This window comes from Sus scrofa, chromosome 1, assembly GCF_054392235.1.
Source record: "Sus scrofa isolate SSC_HxYL_T2T_F1_AM1 chromosome 1, Sscrofa_HxYL_maternal_Yorkshire_Landrace_v2.0, whole genome shotgun sequence".
NCBI lineage: Eukaryota > Metazoa > Chordata > Mammalia > Artiodactyla > Suidae > Sus > Sus scrofa.
The window spans coordinates 289,473,582-289,498,495 of NC_139383.1; the positions used below are offsets into that span (position 1 = coordinate 289,473,582).

Sequence of the window (24,914 nt, forward strand, 5' to 3'; positions counted from 1 at the left end):
CGTGTGTGTGATGTGAGTTCCGCACACTCCTAAGAGACGAAGGCAGGGTTTTTCACTCCATCCTAACACCCGCCCTGTCGGATGGGGTTTCTCTCCCGATTTCTCCGTTCCGCAGAGGAGGAGAAGGAAGGGAGGACGTGTCTCGCCAGGGGGTTAGCCAGGCAGCCTCAAGTTCGGACCAAGAAGAGCAACAGGTAAAACCTCTTTGACCCTCGGAGAAGCAGTTAGATGCCAGCTCCGACCCGTAAACTGAGCTGCAAACCAGGACGGGAGGGGAGGCAGGTGCCCTGGTGTGGGCAGCTGGCCCGCGGGCGCTGGGCGACTCAGTCTCCGCTGCACGGCGGGGTCCTGGGCCGTGCGAAGTGGGCAGCAGGGCCCCGTCGCCCTCCCAAGTGGCTCTTTTCTCTCCACGTTCTGCCGTGTCCGCCACAGACCGTTGCCAATCCTGCAGAGCAGCGCCTGGTACTTAGAGTGGTCGAGATACAGGTTTGCCCCTCGTCTATGTCCCCTACGTTTCCCGTTTCTTTTCTTTTCTTTTCTTTTTTTGTCTTTTTGCTATTTCTTTGGGCCGCTCCCACGGCATATGGAGGTTCCCAGGCTAGGGGTCGAATCAGAGCTTTAGCCACTGGCCTACGCCAGAGCCACAGCAACGCGGGATCCGAGCCACGTCTGCAACCTACACCACAGCTCACGGCCACGCCAGATCCTTAACCCACTGAGCAAGGCCAGGGACCAAACCCGCAACCTCATGGTTCCTAGTCGGATTTGTTAACCACTGCGCCACGACGGGAACTCCCCGTTTCCCGTTTCTGTGGCTTTAGACCGTTTGACTTTTGCCTGGACAGCTTACGTGTGTCAAGGAAGTAGGTGAGCTCTCGTCTGTCGCTGCCCCGTCTCTCTCGCTCCCTCTGGCAGAGAGGTTTCTGCTGGGAGCCTGCCGCTGTAGGAGCGGGGAAGGAGCCCAGCCGTGTCTTTGAGACGGCGTTGGGCTCTCTCGTGTGCCTGGCCTTTCGTGTCTGTGTGCATGGGTGCCCATGGGTGGGTGCAGATGCCAGAAACCCCTTTGAGGGTGGTGCTCGCCCTTGTGGCCCTTCTGCTCCTTTGTTCCTTCTGTGCTGCCGCGTAGACCCACTACTCCCTGGTCTCCGGTCCAGACTTCTCTCTTCCGGCTGGGCAGGCCTTTCTTTTGGTGTCGGAGGTCATTCTGCAGGTGGAGCTGGGATTGGGGCAGCCTCCCTCCTGGTTTAGAGCTCTGGTCCGTGCGGCACTACCTGGTGGACTGGCACCTTCAGTGGCGCAGCACAGCCGGGGCCAGGGGGCCAGGCGGCGGGCATCGTGTGACTGTCATGCTGTCCAGAGATGCTGGCAGGGGTGGGAGGCCTCAGGCAGTCTGAGGGCCGAGCGGGGACTGTGCTGGGGGGTGCTTTCTGGGCAGGGAATTAGGGTACTTGTGGGCTTGGCGGCCAGGACTGAGGCTGCCTCCAGGAAGTGGTGGGAGGGCTCCCCTTCCCCGAGCGTGCTGGAGGCCGGTGGATCCCAGGTGAGTGACCCCTGTGCCCTGGTGCTGGAGAGCCAGCAGGGCACAGGGGTCGGGGAAGAGCTCCCTGGCTCTCTCCCACTGTGCAGAGAAGGGCAGGGCCCCTCCGTCTGCCCCCGAAGCGTGCAGGGCGGTGGGCACAAGGGAGGACAGGTTGGCTGGGCGTGGTTAACAAGGCTGCCCAGCTCGCCTTGTTTCGTCGGCCGAAATTGTAGCTGCAGGATGTTGCTTTCCTAGGGTGCGAAAATACTCTGAAACAGTATGTCATGCACGGCCGGAACACCTTGACTGCTGTAGTTTAGGAGTTGCCTTATACTGATTTGTTTTAATTTATGCGCATTAGTGAGCACCGCAAACTCTTGCGCATGGCGCGATGGAGTTCAAGGTTAGGATCGGGAACTTTAATTAATTGATTTTGGCCACACCTGTGGCAGGTGGATGTTCCCAGGCCAGGGACTGAACCTGAGCCACAGCAGCAACCGGAGACATCACAGAGGGTGCCTCAGGATGGCAGGGGGGAGAATCAGCCCTCCACCCCGGTTCTGGAAAATGCAGAGAACCTGAGTGCCCAGGACGAAGCCCGAGGCTCTGTGAAGGGCCGGAGAGGAGGGGCTGCTGCCGTCTGGGGAGGAAAGCCCCGAAGGGCAGCTGGGAAGCGTAGCAGGCTCTGCTTCGAGATTTTGAGAGTCAAGCAAGGTGGTGTGTGTGTCAATAAACCTTGTGGGTTGTGAGCATGTGGACAGTTTTGAGTATTATTTTTTTTTGGCAACCCCCCCCCCCCCATGGCATGTGGAGTTCCCAGGCCAGGGTTCAGATCCAAGCTGCAGTTGTGACTTGACACCACCAAATCCTTGACCCCTGTGCTGTGCTGGGGATCAAACCTGGGACCCAGCGGTGCAGAGATACTGCTGATCCTGTTGCGCCACAGCAGGAGCTCCGAGGATGGATGTCTTGAGACCACGTGTCTAAGCGTGCTGTGGGTGTTTCTCTCCTCCTCCTTCCCTTCCTGACTTTCTTTTCTTTCTGCTGTTCCAGCTGCACCTGCAGCATGTGGAAGTTCCTGGGCCAGGGATTGAGCCTGGGCCACGGCAGTGACGATGCTGGATCCCTAACTCGCTGAGCCACACGAGAACTCTGTATGGATGTTTCTCTTATCCTGGTCCTCCTAGGGTGTGGGGTCACACGGGGCAAGGGCCTAGCAGAGCAGGCTGGTCCAGCACTTAGAAGCCAAGCTGGGGATCCTCGTCCTTCTCCCAAGGGCACTGGGAGAGCGTGGCGAGCTCAGGGTGCACAGCAGGAGGGTCTCTGGCTGCTGCGTAGGGACTGGGTGGTAGAGCGACAGCAGTGGGGGGGCGGTCCTCCAGAGGACGGGGCGTTATCCTTCCCTGTGGTGGCCGATGGGATGTGGCGGATGAGGCGCCGAGGATGGTTCCTAGAACCAGGCCTGGGCCAGGCGCCGGTTCTGCTCACACGACAGTGGATGGCGGTTCCCTTTGTTGAGACAGGCACAGACACGCTCAGGTCAGCTCCAGGCGTGGTCTGTTACAGAGGCGGCAAACTCTTCTGCAAAGGTCGGATGGTAAATATTTTAAGCTTTTTGCATCAGGCAGCAGAATCAAGGATACTTCCATAATTTTTATTGCAAAAGTGGAAATGCAATAATTGACTCCCTTTTCCCCTGCCTTGGTCATACAGGTCTACTCCTCAGAAGAATGGAAGGTTTGGAGGAATGGTTGACTGAATTTGGCTTAGGGTTGGTTCCTTGTCATCAGAATGTATTCCGTCGATGTCCGTCTCCCATCGCCTGCTCCCCCTTTCAAAGGGCCGCGCCTGCGGCATGTGGAAGTTTCCCGGCCAGGGATGGAGTTGGAGCTACAGCTGTTGGCCTACACCACAGCCCCAGCAACGTGGGGTCCGAGCCACATCTGCGACCTACACGCCAGCTCACGGCAGTGCCGGACCTCCGGCCTGCTGAGCGAGGCCAGGGATCAAAGCTGCACCCTCATGGATACTAGTTGGATGTGTTTCCACTGCGCCGTGGTGGGAGCTCCCCGGTACTGATCTTCGATGCAGGTTTCCGTGTCTCATCTTTGGAAAAGTCTTCACACGGATAGGTGTGGTCAGATTCTGACCTCAGTCCAGGAACATGTGATGTGTGCTGTTGTGGAGATGTAATTCACGCACCACAGACGTCCCATTTTTGTAGTTATGATTTTTAAATTTGTGTGTTCTTATTTTTAGAACTTTTTTCAGTTTTTGGCCACCCCGTGGCATATAGAACTCTTGGGCCAGAGATCATATCACCAAACTGCAGCTGTGGCAACACCGGATCCTTAACCACTGTGCCAGGCTGGGGATCGAACACCCATCCCTGCCCTCGAGAGGTGCTGCCCTTCCCATTGCACCATAGCAGGAACGCCTGTGTTTTTAGTATTTAGTTAGTTAGTCTTTTTAGGGCCACACCGGAGACATATGGATGTTCCCAGGCTGGGGTCGGCAGGGATCCGAGCTGCATCTGCAGACCTGTCACAGCAACGCCAGATCCTTGACCCACTGAGCGAGGCCAGGGGTTGAACCCGAGTCCTCATGGATACCAGTTGGGTTCGTTACCGCTGAGCCATGACGGGAACTCCCTGATTTTTGTCTCTTGATCTTGTGTCCTGCAGCCTTGCTAAGTTCATTAGCTCTGATAGTTTTTCTTTTTTGTGGGTTTCTTTGAATTTTCTGTATACTAGATCATGTTGTCTGGGAATAGAGATAATTTTACCTCTTCCTTTCAAATACGAATGCCTGTTACTTCTTTCTTTCTTTTTTTTTTTTTTGGCTACGCCTGTGGCATATAAAAATTTCCAGGTACCCCTAGCCTGGGAACGTCCACATGTTGCACGGTGTGGCCCTAAAAAGACCCCCCCCCAAAAAAAAGCCAATTGGGAGTTCCCATAGTGGCTTAGCGCAAACAAATCTGACTAGGAGCCGTAAGGTTGTGGGTTCGATCCCTGGCCTTGCTCAGTGGGTTAAGGATCTGGTGTTGCCGTGGGCTGTGGTGTAGGTCACAGACACGGCTCGGATCTGGCGTGTCTGTGGCCGGCAGCTGTAGCTCCGATTTGACCCCCAGCCGGGGAACCTCCATATACCACGGGTGTGGCCCTAAAAAAAACCTTCCAGGCTAAGGATCAAACCCATGTGCAGCAGGGACCTGGACTGCTGCAGTGACAGCACCAGTCCTTTAACCTGCTGCACCACAGCGGGAATTAGTGGATGCATGTTCTTTTTCTTGCCTAAAATTACTATAACTTGAAGCTAGGTGTTGAATGGAAGGAGTGAGAGTGGCCGACGTTGTCTCACTCCTGGTGGTAGGGAAGCATTTAGTCTTTAGTCTTTCACTGTTAAAGGGTGATATTAGCCTTGGCTTTTCCTTGATGCCCTTTATCAGTTTGAGAAAGTTCCCTTCTTTTCCTAGTTTGTTGAATGTTTTTGTCAGAAAGGGACATTGGTTTTTGTAAGGTGCTTTTTCTGCATCTTTTGAGGTGGTGGTATGGTTTTTCGTTTATTTTCTTAATCTGGTACAGTACATGGTTTCGTTTATTGCCCCACCCCTGTGTTTCTGCAGTAAATCCATTTCGTCATGTGGGTCTTGCTGCCTTTGGTTTGCTAATATTTTATTTTATTTTATTTCAAGACATTTTTTTTTTGCTTTTTAGGGCTGCACCCACGGCATATGGAGGTTCCCAGGCTAGGGGTCAAATTGGAGCTGTAGCCACCAGCCTATGCCACAGTCACAGCAACGAGGGATCCGAGCTGCATCTGCAACCTACACCGCAGCCCGTGGCAACGCCAGATCCTTAACCCACTGAGCGAGGCCAGGGATCGAACCTTCATCCCCCTGGATGCTAGTCCGGTTCGTTAACTGCTGAGTCACGCCAGGAACTCCCACAGTTGTTTTAAGCTAATAAGGTCCGGGTCATTTTTTATGCACCAGCAGATGCCTGGAACAGACCCTGACACTTAGAAGCGAGACACTGCCATAACGAAATTCTAAAACCTGCACTGACTCTGGAATCGGCAGCAGGAGGACTCCGGCAGGGCAGTGGGGACACCGCTGGGGAAGGCTGGAGAACAGTGAGCCAGGTCGAGTATTGGCAGGAAAGTGGCCCGACCATTGCCTGTGGTAACGTGGAAGACAGAAAATGGATCGAATCATCTCATTTCCCAGGCGGAAAGCTTCAAGGGCCAAACGGCTTCTTTCCGTTGTTTACGCCATAGTGAAATAAAGAGAAATGAACTAAAGCAGTAATGGTCCATGTTCCACAGCTTAATGGCAACGCCAGATCCTTAACCCACTGAGGGAGGCCAGGGATCGAACCCACAACCTCATGGTTCCTAGTGGGATTTGTTTCCGCTGCACCACAGTGGGAACTCCTGGTCTGCTAGTATTTTGCTGATGATTTTTGCACCTGAGGGATATTGTATTGGACTGTAGTTTTCTTTTTTTGTGCTCTCTCTATGTGATTGGTGTTATGCTGGCTTTGTGGAAAGTGTATTCTTTTCTACTTTTGTGAAGGGTTTGTCTTACTTGTTCTTTAAATGTTTGGCAGAATTCACCTGTGAAACTGTTTGGCTCTGGGCTTTTCTTTGTTGAAATTTTTTTTTTCCTCAGCCGCACCAGTGCCATATGGAGGTTCCCCAGGCCAAGGATTGAATCCGAGCTGCAGCTGTGACCTATGCCACGGGCACAGCAATGCCAGATCCTTAACCCACTGCACTGGACTGGGGATCGAACCTGCCTCTCTGCAGGGACAAGCTGGATCATTAACCCACTGTGCCACAGCAGGAACTCCTGTTGAACGTTTTTTGATCATTTAATCGCTTCACTTTTTATAAGTGTTTAGGTTTTCTAATTATCCTTGAGTCATTTTTGGTATTTTGTGTCCTCAGAATTGGTTAATTTCTCCTAGGCTATCTCTTTTTTGGCCTGTAGTTGATTATAGTACTTCCCTGTAATCTGAAGTTCCCCTTGTGGCTCACTGGAAATGAATCTGACTAGCATCCATGAGGACACAGGTTCTATCCCTGGCCTTGCTCAGTGGGTTAAGGATCTGATGTTGCTGTGAGCTGCGATATAGGTCATGGATGCTGCTTGGATCTGGTGTTGCTGTGGTGTAGGCCGGCAGTTACAGCTGTGATTCGACCCCTAACCTGGGAACCTCCATATGCCTCGGGTTTGGCCCTAAAGAGCAAAAAAAAAAAAAAAAAAGTATTTCCTTATAATCCTTTTCAGCTTGAGGGTTGGTGGTAATATTCTCTCTTTCACTGGTTTTAGTAATCTCATGCTTCTCTTTTTCTCGGTCAGTTTAGCCAAAGATTTGTGAGTTACGATGAAGTTGCAAAGAAGTCACTTTTGATTTTGTTGATTCCTTATTGTTTTTCTGTTCTCTATTTCATTTATTTCTTTTCTCATCTTTATTTCCTTCCTTCTGCTTGCTCTGGGCCTGGTTTCCTCTTTTTCTGTGGAGGAAGCTTAGCTCTTGGCTTGAGTTCTTTTCTGACACAGGAGTTTAAAGCTGTACCGTTTTCCTCAGAGCGCTTCTTTCCTGTGTTACAGGCTGAGGTGTATTCCCTCAAAAGTGCACTCAAGTCCTGACTCCTCAGTACCTCAGGGTGTGGCTGTGTCTGGACATTGGGTCGGTGCACATGAGTTCACATGAGGTTGCGCTTGGGCGGAGGGGCCCTCATTCAGTACACGTGGTGGTGGCACCAGAGAGAGAAGAACGCCCTGTGAGCGCCGGCCCGTCCAGAGGGACGACGATGAGAAGACTCGGGGGACGGGGCCACCTGCCTGGCGTGAGTGTCTGTGAGCCGAGGAACACCAAGGAACGGTGGCCAGCAAACGCTGCAGAGGCAGGAGGATGGCGCCCCTGGAGCCACCAGAGAGAGCATGGCACCCTGACTCTGGACGTCTGGCCTCCTGACGGAGACAGTGAATTTCTTTCCTTTTTTTGTCTTTTTAGGGCTGCGCCTGTGGCACGTGGAGGTTCCCAGGCCAGTGGTCCAATTGGAGCTACAGCTGCCGGCCTACACCACAGCCTCAGCAGTGTCAGATCTGAGCCGCGTCTGCGACCTGCACCACAGCTCACGGCAGTGCCGCATCCTTAACCCCCTGAGGGGGGCCAGGGATCGAACCTGCGTCCTCACGCATGTTAGTCACTTTCGTTTCTGCTGAGCCACGATGGGGGCTTGAGACAAGGGATTTCCGACAGTTCTTCTTTTTCTTTTTCGGCTGCCCTGCGGCGTGTGGAGTTCCCGGGCCCGGGATCGAACTTGCGTCGTGGTGTTGCAGAGGCGCTGCCCGTCCTGTGGCCCCACAGCAGGCCCTCCTAGAGCCTTCCATGTAGCAGGAGGGACTTCCTTAATGTTTCCTGGAGGATGGGTTTGCCGGCGACAGACTCGCTTGTTGGTCTGGGGGTGCTGTGGTTCTCTTTCGTGGAGGAAGGCCCCGCAGTGCGTGCGGGGTTCTGGGCTGGCCGTCTTTTCCTTTGCTGCTCGAAGCGTGTCGTTTCACTGCGTCCTGGCTTCGCGGTTTCCCGTGAGAAAGCAGTGGTTGGCCTCACGGAGGAGCCGGGGTGTGCGCGTTACTTCTGTCTGGCTGCATCCAGGAGGCTCTTCTTGGCTTTAGGGTTTGAATGGATGAGTCTGAGTGGGGATCTCTTCCGTATCTAACTGGGAGCTTGTCGAGCTTTTTGGAACGTCCTGACTTCTGAATGCTGCTGTCCTTCGAGCTGTGGATTTTGTGACGAGAACCTTGTCTGCAGTGTTGACGCGTAGCCCTCACCAGCGCCTCTGTGCCCGATGAACACTCCGCTTTGCCGTCTTAGTCAGTGGCGCAGGGATCCGTGGCTTAGGAGCCTGGCACTGGGCCTTCAGGGCCATGCTTCTCCTCTTTCTTGGGCGTGATGAGTGTGTGCTGGTGACAGCCTGGGGATGAGGTGACCCTCGGGGCAGGCGCCTTTGCCTGGCGTGGCCGAGCTCTGCCTCGTCGTGTGACAGCAGCAGGACCCCGTGTGGACCTGTGAGCCTGGCTGTGTGCTGCTGTGTGTGTAGATTTTTGGGACTTGAGCCTCACATGCTTTTTATGTTATTTACAGACACGAGGCCGTGCTTGGCTCTGAGGCTTTCAGAAACGGGAGCGTGGCTGTGGTTTGCTGGCCTCTGGCGGAGACCTGCTTTCTGTGCTTTCACAGTGCCCTGTCTTTTGTCAGAACCCTTGTTTTGTGTTTTGAGGACTGGTTTCTGTGTGTGTTTGTTTCTTCATCGTTATGTCCAAGGCTGGACTGTAAACGCGCTAAAAGTAGGGCTTTAGGGACATTTTTAGGTGATCTCTGTGGTGTAACTTACTGTAGAGGAGGAGCCAGAGCTGGCGTGAGGATTGTGTGTGTGTGTGTGTGTGTGTGTGTGTGTGTGTGTGTGAAGATGACCTAGGTTAGTAAGCAGCTGGCTTCCAGGTGCGGACGGGACCCATTTATGCGGTCAGTCGCTTCTTCATCCGTTCGTTTTCGGAACGTGTTCAGCGCCTTCTGTGTGTCAGCTTCTGCACTGGGAGCCGGAATAGAATAAGCGTGGTGCCCTGTCCTTCTGGAGGTGCCTGCGTTCTGGTTTTGAGGGGGACGCCCAGCTGTTTGTAGCGAGGATGCGAGGAAGCAGCACCCGGGCGGCGCTCGGCCATGCTGGGGGTTAAAGGGCAGCTCTGGGCGCTCACTCCGGCTCAGACGGAGGCCACGGCGTCTTCGGCTCGGGCTCCCAGGTGGAACCTTAGCGAAGGCTTGGCTTCCGCACCTGCACAGGAGTGGAGAGGGGCCGCCACCTGCCTCCAGCAAGCTGGCCGCAGCCCCGTGTGGTTTCTGAACCCTCGAAGTGTGTGTGCTGTGCGAAGTGCACACGGGCTTCCAGAGTGACTGTGACATGTTGTGTGTTTCTTGGGTCCTGATCTTGTTTATATTGGTTACGTGTCGAAATAGTGACATTTTGGATGTGTATTGGGCTAAATAGAATTTATTAAAATTATTTGATTCCCATTTCTACTTTTTTTTTTGGCTGCACTGGTGGTATGTGGAAGTTCCCAGGCCAGGGATCGAACCTGAGCCACAGCAGTAGCCTGAGCCGCTGCAGTGACAGTGTAGGATCCTTAACCTGCTGCGACACAAGGGAACCCTGTTTCTACATTTTTAATGTGGCTGCTGGAAGCGTACAGTTGTACTTGTGGCTCATCCTGTGTTTCTCTTGGACTGTGTTTCCCTGGCCTGGAAAGCGTTTTGAGTTTGCACTGACTTTGGACCATGTAGGCAGAAGTCCTGACGCCCAGGGGAGAGGATGGCGGGAGACCCTAGGAAGAGGGCTGAAAAAAGAGTTAGAGTCTGAGTGGAAGGGGGCGGGGAGGAGGAAGGGGCAGGGGGAGCTTGGTGGCTGCCTGGCCTCAGAGCTTGCAGCTCGTGTGGGTCAGAGCTGCTGGGAACCAGTGACGTGGGGCGCTGTTCTCTTGTCCCACCGGGTGGGTGTGCTGGCAGCCAGGCTGAGGGGCCTGGGCTTTGGTCCAGCGTGGCTCACGTGGAGGGGTTGGAATGCTAAGTGTCTTCGCTCTTTTTCTGCTGGGATGCCCTTCATTCTGGCTTTGACAGTGTGTGCATGTGTCTCTTTACCCTCCTGTGAATTTTTGTTTGTTTTTGTTTTTTAGGGCTGCACCCGTGGCATACAGAGGTTCCCAGGCTAGCGGTCAAATCGGAGCTACAGCTGCCGGCCTGTACCACCGCCACAGCAACACGGGATCCAAGCCATGTCTGTGACCTACAACAGCTCACGGCTGCACCGGATCCTTAACCCACTGAGTGAGGCCAGGGGTCGAGCCCACCACCCCATGGTTCCTAGTCGGATTTGTTTCCGCCATGCCACGAAGGGACGTCCCCGCCTGTGAATTAAATCCCGGCTCCTCAGGCTTCATTCCTCTGCCTTTGCTCTTTCCCGGACCTGCCAAGCCCTCCGAGCCCTCCGAGCAGGGCACCTTGAGCTAGGTTTGCCAGATCTGTTGGTCAGTTCTCAGCCCTCTCTTTACGAGCCCTCTCCGCAGCACTCGACGTTGGAGTCAGGAAGGAAGGCGCGGCCTCTTACCTGCCTGTGGCTTGCGGATCACCTTTCTCTGCTGCTGGCCTGGCCGTCAAGCCTTCCGCTGGGTCTCGCTTGCAGGAGCCTCCTGCTGAGCCTGGTGCCCTGGTCCCGTGTCCTCACCCTGCGCCGACTCTGCCAGCCTCGCCGTTGCCTGCCTCCAGGGTGGGGCACGTGCGTACTGACTGTTGGAGAGCTGGTGGGCCCCTCCGGCCAGCGTGAACACCAGCTCTCACGGGACCGCTGGGTACCACGTGGGAAGCCAGCCCTCAGGAGCGCCTCCTTCTCTACCTGGCTGCTTCTGCAGTTGGCTGGAGGCCGTGTCCCAGGTTGTTTGCAGAAATGCGGCACAGAAATTGGCGTGCAGATACTTCTGCGGTAGTAGTTACAGCAGGACCTGACGCTTTTTGTTGTTGTTAGCGTTTAAACCCTCACGACCTGAGCTGATGAATCTGTTGATTGAAAACAGGTGCACTTTTCTCACAGTGACGCGTTTTCCTTATTCTTCTGACAACAAGAAAGGCACTTCCAGTTGTGAATATAAACTTGAGGAACGAGAAGCTAAACGTTCTGTTGTGTGTCAGAGGAGTAATGCTACAGGGTTTTTTCAGCTTTGTGTTCTGAAGAATGTCGAACCTTTGCAAAATGCCGCAGGACGTTTAGTGGGTGCTTTTGGGCCCATTCCCGGGGCTCATCTCTTCGCTTCATCGCGCCTCTCTCTCCGTGACCTGCTTTTGTTTTCTGTGGACCATGGGAGTGGACGCTGCAGGTGTCGTGGCCTAAGGCTTCCGGCGTGTCTCTCCTGAGAACAAGGAGCTTCTCCCTTGGCCGCAGCGCGGTGGCTGAGTTCAGGAAATGTAGCAGGTTGTAATGTGCCAGGTGCTAGGTGCCCGCGCGGCGGTGGCGGCTTTGACCCGAGTGCTGCACAGGCCACACGTTGGACTTCTTCTTACATCAGGTCGCAGGTCAGTTTGTCTTGATCTTGTTGCTGCCTCTCTTCCCTTGGTCAGTTAAGATGGTGTCTGCTGGTTCCTCCCTTCTGTATAAATCAGTCCTTCTCATTTATTAGCTGACAGTTGTCTTTAAAAGGCACCTTCTGGAGTTGCCTGGTGGCTCAGCGGGTTAAGCTTGGGTCACTGCTGTGGTATGGGTTCAGTCCCTGGCCTGGGAATGTCTGTGTGCCGCGGGTGCAGCCGCAAGAAAAAAAGAGCCTTCTTCCGCCCAGTACCCTCACTTTTTTGTTATTACTACGGAGTGCTTTTAAATGTTAAAATCGGTTTTTGTCACTTTTCTTTTTGATGTTCAAATTATCCTAGATCTGGCTGTTTGAGCCCTTAAATCCAGATTCTGTGTCTTTTTCTTTTTTTTAAATGTGCTCCCGTTAGTCTTGGAGTGCCTTCTTGCTTTACGGGATAACAAAATTATGAGACTGTTTTGTACAATTGTCAGCAAATAAATATGAAAACCTAGGTGAGGTGGAGACTTGCCTAGGAAAGTGTGATTTACCAGATGTACTCTAGAAAGATAGTGCATTAGCCGTTTCTCGCTGTGTAACAGGTGCCCTCAAATTTGGCAGCTTAAAACAACATACATTTTTTATCTCACGGTCCTGTGGTCAGCACCCCAGGCTGGGCCCTCTGGGTCAGGGTCTCTTAGATGAGGCTGCAGACAGGGTGTCAGCAGGGCACCGTGGTCTCAGAATTCAGTGGGGGCAGGATCTGCGTCCAAGCTCGCAGTCCCTCTCTCTCTCTCTTTTTTTTCTGCTTTTTAAGGCTGCACCTGCGGCATATGGAAATTTCCTAGGCTAGGGTCGAATTGGAGCTGTGGCTGCTGGCCTCCCCCACAGCCACAGCCACAGCAACATGGGACCTGAGTTGCGACCTGCACCGCAGCTCACGGAGACGCCAGAACCGTAACCCACTGAGTGAGGCCAGGAATCAGACTTGCGTCGTCCTGGATACTAGTCGGGTTCTGAGCCCAGCGAGCCACGACAGGAGCGCCTCAGGCTTGCAGTCTCTTAGATCTGGCGACCCTTCCTCCCTCCCCTGTCTGTCTGTCTGTCTCGTTCTCAGTGGGAAACCCTGGAGGCCTCCCGCGAAGGTCGTAACACAGTTAGACCGCTTACGTCTCCACTCGCCTTGAACATCTTGAGGCTGGGATTAAGCAGGATGGTCAGTCAAGAGGCCTGTTAGAGACAGAAACTTAGAAAGTAGGTGGTGAAACTGCTTGGAGACAGCTCTGCCTGGACAGCCTGGGGGAGTCAGTGCTGAGGGGCAGTGAGGTCATCCACACAGGGAACGGCAGTAACAGTGACGTATTTCAGCAGCCTCGTGCATGCAGACAGTAACCTGCTCGCAGCAGCACAAAAGATAAAGCATTCTAGAATGAGTTCAGTAATGGGCAAAATTTATATGAGGACTAGTGTACAACACTCCAGAAGCAAAAGGCCTGAGCCATGGAGACACTTCTTGTTCTTGGACATTGTGAAGGTGTTAGTTCTCCTAAATCTTGATATAAAAACCTCTCTTGGAGTTCCCGTCGTGGTGCAGTGGTTAACAAATCCGACTAGGAACCATGAGGTTGCGGGTTCGGTCCCTGCCCTTGCTCAGTGGGTTAACGATCCGGCGTTGCTGTGAGCTGTGGTGTAGGTTGCAGACGCGGCTCGGATCCCGCGTTGCTGTGGCTCTGGCGTAGGCCGGTGGCTACAGCTCCGATTCGACCCCTAGCCTGGGAACCTCCATATGGCGCGGGAGCGGCCCAAGAAATAGCAGCAACAACAACAACAAAAGACAAAAACAAACAAACAAACAAACAAAAAACCTCTCTTTATCCTTGTAGAGGTGCCAGCAAGGGGTCATGTTAGCCAGCTCTGCCCTTTCCTGGCATCTCTTGCCCTCCGTCCATCAGAAGATTCTGTTGGCCGCACCCTCAGAACAACACACCTCTCGCCACCGCCTCTCACGGCCCCGCTTGGCTCCAGGACGCACTGTTGTGGGTCGTAGCGGTCATCCCGTAACGGGTCATCCGCGACCCTCTGCTTCCCGCGCTGCGCCGCCCTAGCCTTCTTTGCCCCAGAGCCCGCTGAACCCCAGACATTACGTTGGAGCTGTCCGGGATCTTGAGTGTAGCCTGGGCGGACTGGAGGGAGCTGGTTCACCTGCGAATACAGGTGAATAAAAGTGAGGGGAGCTGAATACGACCGAAGGGTCGCTTGGTTACGATGCTGCTTTTTGGTTTAGCGAAATGGTCCCACTGGGGAAGCTGGACATTTGTCAGTTGGTTGGGGCCCTCCGAAATGCACCGGAACCCGCGCGTGTCCTAAACCGCCGGATCCTTAATTGCCAGGCTGCCGGGAAGCTCTGGTACGTCCTAGTGGGTGGGAGATTGTGCCTTGTGGGTTTGACTTGTATTTCTCTGATGACTGATAATGTTCAGTAGCTTTTCATGTGCTTATTGGTCGTTTGTGTTTGTGGGAGAAGTTTCTGTTCAGATCCTTTTCCCATTTTATTTATTTTCATTTTTATTTTTTGTCTTTTGTCTTTTAGGGCTGTACCCGTGGCATATGGAGGTTCCCAGGCTAGGGGTCTCATTGGAGCTGTAGCCGCCAGCCTACACCTCAGCCACAGCAGCACAGGATCCGAACCACGTCTGCGACCTACACCACAGCTCACGGCAACGCTGGATCCTTAACCCACTGAGTGAGGTCAGGGATTGAGCCTGCAGCCTCATGGTTCCCAGTCAGATTCGTTTTGTGCGTGCCACAATGGGAACTCCCCTTTTCTCATTTTAAAATTGGGTTGTCTTTATTATTGAATTGTATGTGCCATATATATGTGTGCGTGTGTGTGTGCACACACGCACACACGCGCGCACACATGCACACATATATTAGGGATGCGAGTTCCTTGTAGAGACACGACTTGCACATGTTTTTCCCCTTCTTTGGGTTGTGTTCTTACTTCCTTGATGATGTCCTTTGAAGTGCAAACATTTCTTTTTTTTTTTCTTTTTTGGCTGCCCTGTAGCACATGGTGTTCCCAGGCTGGGGATCAGGTCTGAGCTGCAGTTGCCGCCTAAACCTCAGCCACAGCAATGCTGGATGCTTAACCCGCTCTGCTGTGCTGGGCCGGGGGTCGAACCTACGTATCAGGGCTCCGAAGACGCTGCTGATTCCATTGCTCTACAGCGGGAACTCCCAAACATTTTTATTTATTTATTTTTTGTCCTTTTTGTCTGTTTAGGGCCACACCCATGGCGTATGGATGTTCCCATGCTAGGGGTCCAGGCAGAGCCACAGCAATGCAGGATCTGATCTGTGTCTGCGACCTATCCCATAGCTCATGGCAACGCCAGATCCTTAACCCGCTGAGCGAGGCCAGGGATTGAACTTGCGTCCTCATGGATACTAGTCTGGTTTGTTAACTGCTGAGCCATGACGGGAACCCTGATTATTGTTGTTACGTTTTTGCTTTTTAGGGCCATGCCTGCGGCATATGGATGTTCCCAGGCTAGGGGTCGAATTAGAGCTACAGCTGTTGGCCTATGCCATGGCCACAGCAGTGCCAGACCCAAGCCTTGTGTGCGACATACACCACAGCTCAAGGCAACGCCGGATCCATAACCCACTGAGCAAGGCCAGGCATCGAACCCCTATCCTCATGGAAACTAGTCAGGTTTGTAACCCACTGAGCCACAGCAGAAACCCCCAAGTATTTTTATTTTTGCTGAAGTCCAGTTTATCTATATTTCTTCTGTTGCTTGTGCTTTTGGTATCATGTCTATGAAACTGTTTAGTCCTAGGTCATGAATACTTATGTCCATGTTTTCTTCTAAGACTTTTACAGTTGCAGCTTTTATGTTTAGATTTTTGATCCGTTTTACGTTAATTTTTGCACATGGTGACAGGTAGGCTCAGCTTTGTTCTTTTGCCTGTGGCTGTCCAGTTGCCACACCGTTTTTTGAAAAGACTGGTCTTTGACCATTGAATGGTCTTGGTGTCTGTTGAAGATCAGTTGACCGTACATAATAATGGCTTTATTCCTGGACTCTTGATCAGATGTCTACCTTTATGCACACACCACGCTGTCTTGATTGTTGTAGCTTTGTAGGAAGTTTTGAAATGGGGAAATGTGACTTCTCCAACTGTGTTCTTCTTTTCAAGAATGTTCTGGGGTTCTCTTGTGGCACAGCAAATTAAGCATCTGGCATTGTCACTGCAGTGGCCTGGGGCCCAGTCCCTGGCCTGGGACCTTCCACATGCGTCAGATGCAGCCAAGAAAAAAAAATGGTTTTAACGCTTCTGGGTCTCTTAAGTTTCCATGTGAATTGTAGGGTCCACCTGTCAGTTTTTTCAAAGAAGCCATTTGGGATTTTGATTGGGATTGTGCTGGGTTTTCTTTAAATGCAGTCACCCCGAGTGGAGACACACACCCACACCCACACCCACACACAATCCATGTCAGTGAAAACGAGCGGCCGTTTGTTGGCATCCGCGTTGAGTTGCACACCAACAGGCACAGTAGGCACCGGGTTCCACTGGGCTGGGCTGGATTGCAGCCTCTGAGCAGAGGGAGGCAGGGCAGGCCTGGAGACTGGGGTAAGGCCATGCCTGCACGTGGCCAGGGCGTCTTACTGGAGAGACAGACCTGGGGGTGTCTCTGTGGTTGGCAAATGTCAGGGACAGGCAGGCGGCACTGAGCCAGCAGGCTGGGTGGCGGGTGCCTCGGAGCTGGGTGGTGACTCTGAAGGCAGGGGCCGAGGAGGGTGTCAGGGACCCTGGGTGGGAGGGAAACGCAGCAGGAAGGAGCCTGGCAGTTGTCTTCGAGCGTGGCGCTGGTGCCCGATAGAGGAGGCTGGTCAGAAGGCCAAAAATGGTTGTTCCCCGTGGCCCGCGGAATCTTAGGACTGGGGCTTCACCCAAAGAGCCAGGGGTGCGGTGCCTGTTCGCTGCTCATTCAGGAGCCTTGACTAATGAGCTGTGAGTTCACAGTGAGTGTCACCTAGGAAGACGCTGGCAGTGCTTTTTAAAGTAATGATGAATTGAAAAATCGCAGAGCTGAGAAATAGAGACACGCTTAAATACTTGCTGGTACGTCTGCTTGATGGGTGTTCTCCCCCCACTGGTGTGGCGAGTGTGAGGGCGGTTTGCGGGACGGTCACCGATAGGGATCGCAGCTGTGTGCCGCGGGTACGTGTGTGCACCAGGTACGTGCGTGCAGCGGGTACGTGCGTGCGGCGGGTACGTGGGAAGAGAAGCTGGAAGGAAGTGGGGCATCCTGAGCTAAGGTGGTGCATTTGTTTTCAGAGTTTCCCTTCACTGTTGTCTTCCTGATAAACCAAAATGCCAGCTCTGTGCTGCCCTGTAGGAAGGAACTTGGACGGACCTTTGCTTCCTTTGGCCTGGGCTTGGGTCAGAGGACAGGTTGGATCACACCTGCAGGCAGGGTTGTGGCAGAGTCCCTGCCGGACCTGTCTGCTCTCGGACCTGTCTGCTCTCGTATCCTGCCTGTCGTCAGCAGGTGCCTACCTGGGGCCAGCCCGGCGGGGTTCCTTGGGGCTGTGTGTGGGAGGGAGAGCAGACGGAGGCCTGGGGAGTGCGTCAGTCGGGGGCAGCGCTGTGCCGATGGCAGTGGCAGTCGGGCCTGGCCTCTCTGGGCGCGTGCAGGTGCTGACCTCTGTCGGGACTGTGAGCTGAGCTTTGGCCCAGGGAGCAGGGAACCGGTGGGAGGGATGGAAAGCTCAGGGGACAAAACTGGCTTGGAGACCCGTGAGAAGGAAGGTCAGATTCACAGTCCGTTCCCCTCCCCCCCCAGGGCTGCATACGGAGGTTCCCACACTGGGGGTCAAATCGGAGTTACAGCTGCTGGCTTACACCACAGCCACAGCAACGCCAGATCCAAGCCACATCTGTGACCTGCACCACAGCTCATGGCAACGCCGGATCCTTAACCCACTGAGCGAGGGGGCCAGAGATCGAACCTGCGTCCTAATGGATACTAGTCAGATTTGTTTCCGCTGAGCCACAGTGGGAACTCCCAGGATCAGTTTTAAAGGTGGAACACTTAGTTTTTAATGTTCTTTATCAGAGCAATTTACTGAGCTTTAAAAATTATCCTTGGGCATTGAATTTTAACAAATACTTTTTATACGTCTTTATAAAACCTCTTAGTGTAAATGTTTCTAAAGTCAAGTCGAACCTGCTCACCCGAGATACAGCCGGTAATGCCTGCTAATGTTGAATCTTGTGTGCTGTGCGGAGCTCCTGTAGTGGCTCAGCAGTTAACAAAGCCTCCTGGTGGCCGTGAGGATACCGGTTTGATCCCGGGCCTTGCTCAGGGGGTTGAGGCTCCAGCGTTGCCTTGAGCTGTGGTGTAGGCCGGACCCCAGCCTGGGAGCCTCCATGTGTCGAGAATGCGGCCCTAAAAGAAAAAAAAAATTATGTGTTGTTGAATTCAAGTTGCTGATGTTTTGTCTAGAGACTTTCATCTGTATTTATAGTAGGAATTCTCACACATTTTATGGTCTCTTTCCTTCTCATTTCTTTGGGTTTATTTTATTGTTCGCTCGTGCCTGTAGCCCATTGATTTTGGAGCTTTTTTTCCCACGGAGCTGCGCCTGCAGGTTCTGTCGAGATGGTTGCTCTGGGTGTGCAGAGGCGGAGGCAGGGGAGTGGGGTGGTTAGACTCGGCTCGCTTTGTTGTGATCGGTGTGCTCTTGGGTCCTGCTTACATGACTAAAAGCGATTGCGCGAGGGAGAGGACGGGCCAGGGGACAGTGCCTGTCAGGCACCGAGTGGACTGGGCAGCGCCCTTGGCGCATTTGAGGTCCGAAGGGAGAAGGAAGAACAGAGAGCGACCGAGCAAGAGAAGGTGCGTGGTGCAAAGTAACTTTCCACCACCTCCCTTTCTGCTCTTGATCTTCAAAGGCCTCAGTGCATTTTCTTGTAATTCCTTCCAGAAAGATTTGTACGCGCGTGCCAGCCTCTCTGTTCGGACGGGGATCTTGCAGACACCCGTTTGGTAGCTAACCTTTGTCTCGTCACCATGCTTTTCTCACAGTAGCACGTAGCTTATTGGTATACTTTCCGGGAACTTTCTGGTAGTCATCCTTTTTTAGGGATATAACAATTCCTCTGACTAGTTGGATATTTAGATCGTCTGATGTAGGAAGGAAGCTGAGTGAATCTTCTTGTTATGTATGATTTGAAGAGCTTTCATAAGTGTATCTTAGCGTATCCTAAGAAGTAGAATTGCTCTGCCAAGGGTTTTTTAATTTTGTAAATATTGCCAAGTTGCCTCAAAGAGGTTTCCTTAATTTTATTACACTAGCAGTAATGAGAACTGCCTGTTTGTCTGTACTCTCATGTAGTAAAACTTGACCATTTTTTTGCCAGTCTGATAGATGGAAAATGATACTTTTGTTGCTTCAAATGCATTTTCTTAATAAGGAGTGAACAGTTATCATTTATTTTTATTGGCATGCCATGCCTTTTCTATTCGGTGCTTGGTGTGAGCTGCAGGCCCCATTGTCAATGACAGCTCAGTTATTTGCATCTGAATTTGTAGTCTGGCACCTGGCTTGCACCTGACCCAGAGGAATCTGGGCACCTAAAGTGAACGCCTCACTCATTTTTCTGACCCGTTGACCATGGTCTTGACTGACCCCATGCCAGGCCCACACCAGATCCGGCCAAAACGCCAGGAGGTTGGGGCTGACCGAAGAGTATTTATGTGAAAGAGTAGTAGCGCTTATTTCATTCCACCTTAAAAAACAGGAAATTGCATTTGTTTTTACTCTGCAGTTTTGCATGAAAATACTCTCTTTTTGAGGTATTGCCTCCTTTAAAGAAAGGACTTCAAATATTATTTTGGATCAAGAGCTGCAGCCCGGACCGGACTGGAGGCTGGCACGCTGTGAAAGGGCCTCTTGAAAGGGAGGTTCGGGGGTGGGTGGAGACGTCTGTGGGGAGGTGGCTGTGCAGGTGGCCCGGAGTTCCTGCCCACCGCTTGCGCGTTGAGACCCCACCCCAAGCTGATGGGCTTGGTGAGCTGTAGGCTGGCTTCTCCGAGTCACGAGGGCTCTTGGCTCTCTCCACAGGCTAATCTCTGGGGCAGGTCCCTTATGACAGGCTGCTAAAACAGCTCTTGTGCCCCGCGGCCACTGGACCTCAGGTTCCTTTCCTAGGGTTTTATTGGTTAGGGTTTTTTTGTTTGTTTGCTTTTTAGGGCAGCACCTGCAGCATATGGAGGTTCCCAGGCCAGGGGTCGAATCAGAGCTGCAGCTGCCGGCCTACACCACAGCCACAGGAACGCGGGATCCGAGCCGCGTCTGCCACCCACACCACAGCTCACGGCCATGCCGGATCCTTAACCCACGGAGCGAGGCCAGGGATCGAACCCGCTCAGCCCAGACAGGATCTCCGTGAAAGTGATGTTTGATCCAAAACTCAAAGGAGGGGAGGGCATGGGTCCCGAGAGCGCGACACAGGTGTGGTGCTCAGGCCCCAGGTGGGAGCTGCCTGCCCGGGGGGAGTTCTGGGTGCTCTTGGAGAGGAAGAGGCCTCCAGGCTTTGCTGCTGCTGACGCGGCGCTGCACGTGGGCTTGGGTCCCCTGGCTGTCGTAGGGTCAGGCACCAGGGAGACCAGCCAAGGAGCTGTGAGGAGCCAGAGCCGGGTGAAGGGAGGCCTCCCTGTGCGCGCTGCCCGAGAGAGAGACTGGGAGAGGGGAGTCTCGCCCAGCACTGCCCCAGCTGCCTCCCCCTCGTCTGCTGCTCTGCAGACCTCTGTCTGCCCCCCCCCCCCCCCGTCCCCCCTGCCCCGCCCTCCCTGCCCTCCCCCCACCTCCCTTCTCCCCCACACCCCCCCATGCCGGCCCTCCCTCTCCCCCCACCTCCCCTCTTCCCACATCCTCCTCCCCACATCCTTCTGCACCACACCCCCCCTCCCCTCTGCCCCCACCGCTTCCTTCTCTCTGCTTCCCCCCCTTTCTCTTCTCCTCCCTCTCCCCCTCCTCCCCTCTTTCCATCAAGGCCCCTGGGTCCTCCCGGGTGTGGAAAGTAACATGATGTCTTTTCTGTCAAAGGAAATCTTGGTGACTCCAGTTTGTACCCGCTTCTGGCCTCCCCGCCACCCAGTCCTGGGCTCTGAGCACTGCCCGGTGCTGGCGACCACCTGCAGGCTCTCACTCCTGCGTGGACGTGGACCTGCTCTCCTTAGGCGGAAACCACACCCCGTGGCCTCTCCCCCGTCCTGAGGCTCCCGGCCAGCCCGGGTGGGCCTGCAGGGCAGGCCTGTCCCCTCGGCCCAGGGCCCAGTGCAGGACGGCCGTCCTCCCATCTTTGCTGCTTTCTTCCATGGGCTTCTCTCTGAGGCACGTTCTTGGCGACAGGCCTGCAGCTGGGACAGCTTCTCTTCTGCGTTGTCCTTAGCGGCGGGTCGCCAGTAGCAGACCCCGTGCTGCTGCGCGAGGCTGAGGGCAGCCGCGCCCAGTGAGTCCAGTCGGTCTGGTTCACTTGTGTCTCCCGCTTTCATCAGGAGCTCCTGTGGGGCCCAGCCGTGTTTGCTGCAGCCCCTGGGTCCTGTGTGGAGTTTGAACGGTGGATTAGTGAGGGTTTCCTGTCTGCGGTTCTTACTGTTTGTAATTGTGTTTTGTACAGATGGGCTCAAGTTTTTATTACGTTTGGGGGAAAAATAGAGGGAAATATGCCAATCGTTAACTTGGGTATTCTGAATTACGGGATTGGGATGGACAGTGATTTTTGTCATATTTTTTGGGATATAAGTTTTTTAAAAATACTAAGCGTATATTAGTTTTATAGTAAAAATTTAGTAGAAACCCTCCTGTGGACTTTGATTCATGAGATTAATGACTGAGCATTAAAATTCTGAAGGGAAGATGACCCAGAATTTAGCTAATGTTCTGTCAAAACGAAGAGTTGCCTCCTGCCCTTTTCATCAGATGCAAGCGGTCCCCCTGCCGTGCCAGGCGCTCCTCTTCCGTCCCCTCCCTTGCCCTTCTCTTACCTGCTTCTCGGCACCAGCTGCCCTCGGGAGAGCCCCTTCAGCACTTCCTGCAGAGCCGACTCCGCAGCAGAGGGTCCCTGAGGCCCTTCCAGGGCTCTGAGGTCAGGCTGTCATCATTTGCCTTGTAGAGCACAGGTCACCGCGTGGGTGGCGTGTGACAGTGCCGCGTGCCGCGTGCAGCTGTGAGGGTCAGCTTGTTAGGCCATACAAGATATTTACAGGAGTTCCCATTGTGGCGCAATGGAAATGAATCCAACCAGGAACCATGAGGTTGCGGGTTCGATCCCTGGCCCTGCTCAGCGGGTTAAGGATCCGGCCTTGCCCTGTGCTGTGGTGTCGGTCACAGATGCGGCTTGGACCTGGTGTTGCTGTGGCTCTGGCGTAGGCCCGCGGCAACAGCTGCGATTAGACCCCTAGCCCGGGAACCTCTATATGCTGTGGGTGTGGCCCTAAAAAGACAAAAAAAAAAAAAAAAAGATATCTACAAACATGTAAGCAGCACCACTTATCTCTACTTTTTTGTTTTGTGTAACAGGGTGCTGGGATGAGAGATTTGAGAGCTGCTCCTCTATTGTGTGCTGAAGGACTTGGTAGTACGGTAGTGAACCAAAATCCCACAAAAGTCCTGTTGCTCATAGGGCTTTCATTCTGATAGGGAATAAATTCCACATTTTTCAATAAAAGGTAAAAAAAAAAATTCCACATTTTGGTGTTACATGCCTCAAAATATTCACCTCTTTTGGTTTTACTGTCATTAGCATGCTCATCTTTTTGTCACAATGGGGGTTTTGAATGAAATTCAGCCTATGAAGGTGTTTTTCCAATGTTATTCCAATTCTGTTACAGAAAGTTTTTTTTTTTGTTTTTGGTGACGCTCCTGGCTTGTGGGAGTTCCTGGGCCAGGGATCTAACCTATGCCATTGCACCGACCTGAGCCGCTGCAGTGGCAACACTGGATCCCTAAGCCTCTGTGCCACAGGGGAACTCCCTCAGAAGGACTTTTTAAAAAGTCTCCAAGAAGGTTAAGAATGTGATCTTCCAAAAACCTTTCTGCTCGGAGGTAAGAAAGTTTATCAAACTATTGCCGCCGTTTTCTGCATGTAGCCTGTACTTGCGCTTTTCACCACCAGATGGCGCGCCCGCTGCGATGAGCCTACCCCGAGCTCAGGGGCTGCCCTGGTACCTGGCCGCCTCTTTGCCTCTCCAAGACATCTGCTTTGCGGTGCTGGGCAAAGGCACACTTTCCGCTCAGGCCCGAGGCTGGGGGTGACTCCCAGAAGGTGTCAGCGCTCTCCGCCCCGCAGATCCCGCACGGTCCGTGGTGACAGCAGAGGTCGTGTGCCTCTGGGGTTGGCGGTCTCTGCCCCTCTCTGCTGCTTTCCTGTCTGTGGCCCTTCAGATCTGAAAAAAGCAAAGGTTTTGCCTTTTTCTTGGTGTGTCTTACTCACACCAAGGCTTACTCACCTCCCCCAGTCTTCAGGGCTGCAGCTGGCGGGTGTTGACCTGGGGGGTTGGGGGGGTTATTCCTGGGTCCTTCCCTCAGGCCAGAGCTTGGACCTCCTGCCTCCTGTCACAGCGGGGGTCTCATCGTCGTAGGTGAGGGCCTCTGTCACAGTGTGTGTGGGGGGTCTCATCACAGCTGGGGGTCCTCTGTCACAGATGGCCAGTGTTCTTCAATATGTGAGAAACTTTATTCGTACATCACAGGAGCGTTCAGGCCCCCCCCCCCCCAGGTTAGTAAATGCTGAAAGCATGTACAGTTGTGGGGATTGTAAACCCCACGGTGGCACTGCCTGCCTGAGGGAACAGCTGTGCAGGTGGGGACACCCTGTCCCCTGCCCCACAGCCAGTCTGCACATCCTCTGTGGTCACTGCATTGTTCTCAGGAGCCCCAGGTTGGAGCCGTTGATGCAGGGCAGACCCACCCTGGGTCCTGGGACGGAGCCTGCAGCCCGACCAGCCCCGCGCTGCGCTAACCTGGCCCCACGCTCCTTGAGGTATAGTTAGAAGCAGTGGGGGACAGAGAGGAGGGGGCGCCTGGTGGGGAGAGGGTGTAAACACCAGGCCCTTGCTTCTCGGTCCTGGCGTGGAGAGGTGTGGGCCTGGCAGCAGTGGCTTCGCCTGCGCGACAGTGGCAGAGCTGCCAGGAGCCTGCACCCGTGACCTGTGCAAACCCCAGGGTTTCCTGAGCGCCAGTCTCCTCAGAGAGCTGTGTTTTCAGAAGCGACGTCTAGGCGCCAGAGGCACCTCAGCAGGATGAGAGTCTTTCCCGTCATCTCTCGCAACCTCAGGATGCTAGTAATTAAAGCCCGCGGAGAACCTCCAGGCTCACTCTCCTTTCCAGCGCTCCTCGCCGGCGCCCACGCGGCGGCTCAGCCTGGCGGGGGTGCAGGAACGCTCCCCGGGTCCCAGCTCTGCCCAGCCAGGGGTTGTATCTGTTTGCTCTCGGAGAGCCAGCGCAGCTCAGCCTTGGCACTGCCCGGCCCTTTCCTGGGAGTCCCAGCCTGGGGACTGACGGGACGGGCCCGCCCTTCAAGCATCCCTTTCAGCGAGGTCTTCAAACAAGGGCCGATGCCGGTGCCGGGGGTGCTGGGGCCGGGGCCGTGCTGCGTGCGGGGGGTTGCGCCCTTCCCAGTGCGGAGGCAGGCAGGTGCGGGGTCCCTGTGGTTTGCGAAGAGCTGGCTCTTGCGGGGAGCAAGCTGGGGAGGGTCCCGTCCCCGGGATGCTGAGGACCTTGGCACCGAAGGATGTTTGGCAGGCTGGCTTGCACCCCAACAGTCTTGGGCCGGTTGGGGGTTGGCAGACTTGTTCTGGGAAGGTCTAGCTGTCTCTGCTGCACATGCTTTGTTATCTTTGAAACTTAAATGTACAAAACCCACTTGTAGTTTGTGGGAAGCACAAAAACGGGCTTGGGCTTGATCCGGCCCGTGGGCGGGCTTGCTGACCTCGGCCTACCCCGCCGACGCCCCCTGTGCTGCCACAGTGCGAGCGCGGGGCTGTGGACGGTGCGGGCGGGGGTGTTGCAGAGGCGCCTGGCGAGGCCACCGTCGAGGGAGGTGGTTTTAACTGCAGGGTAGGCGTCGACTGGAGGGGCGGCACCGGAGCGGGAAGATGAGCTCGGGCTCCTCCTGCGGGCGCCCTCAGGGAGGATGTGGCTTGGAAAAGCTTCGGAGCAGCCGAATCTTGAACCCGTTGAGCCAACAGGG

The 24,914-nt window shown here is 54.1% G+C and overlaps 1 protein-coding gene and 1 long non-coding RNA gene across 20 annotated transcripts in view; one reads left to right on the forward strand and one right to left on the reverse strand.

Annotated features, from left to right (window-relative positions):
- The window catches only part of EHMT1 (euchromatic histone lysine methyltransferase 1), a 138,705-nt gene that overhangs the window by 12,271 nt on the left and 101,520 nt on the right, over window positions 1-24,914 (forward strand). The window contains exon 1 of one of the 19 annotated variants that reach the window (XM_085002268.1): window positions 5,520-5,665. The exons of the other annotated variants lie outside the window; for them this stretch is intronic. The gene's annotated coding sequence lies outside the window, so the exon portion shown is untranslated. Of the gene's footprint in view, window positions 1-5,519; window positions 5,666-24,914 lie in introns of those variants that run through there. 19 annotated transcript variants of the gene reach the window in all.
- The window catches only part of LOC146407359 (uncharacterized), a 63,620-nt gene continuing 48,629 nt past the window's right edge, over window positions 9,924-24,914 (reverse strand). Inside the window, exons 2-4 of the long non-coding RNA XR_014831372.1 lie at window positions 14,349-17,593; window positions 11,939-12,073; window positions 9,924-10,493 (exon numbers count right to left, since the gene is read on the reverse strand). This is a non-coding gene — a long non-coding RNA (uncharacterized LOC146407359). The remainder of the gene's footprint in view (window positions 10,494-11,938; window positions 12,074-14,348; window positions 17,594-24,914) is intronic.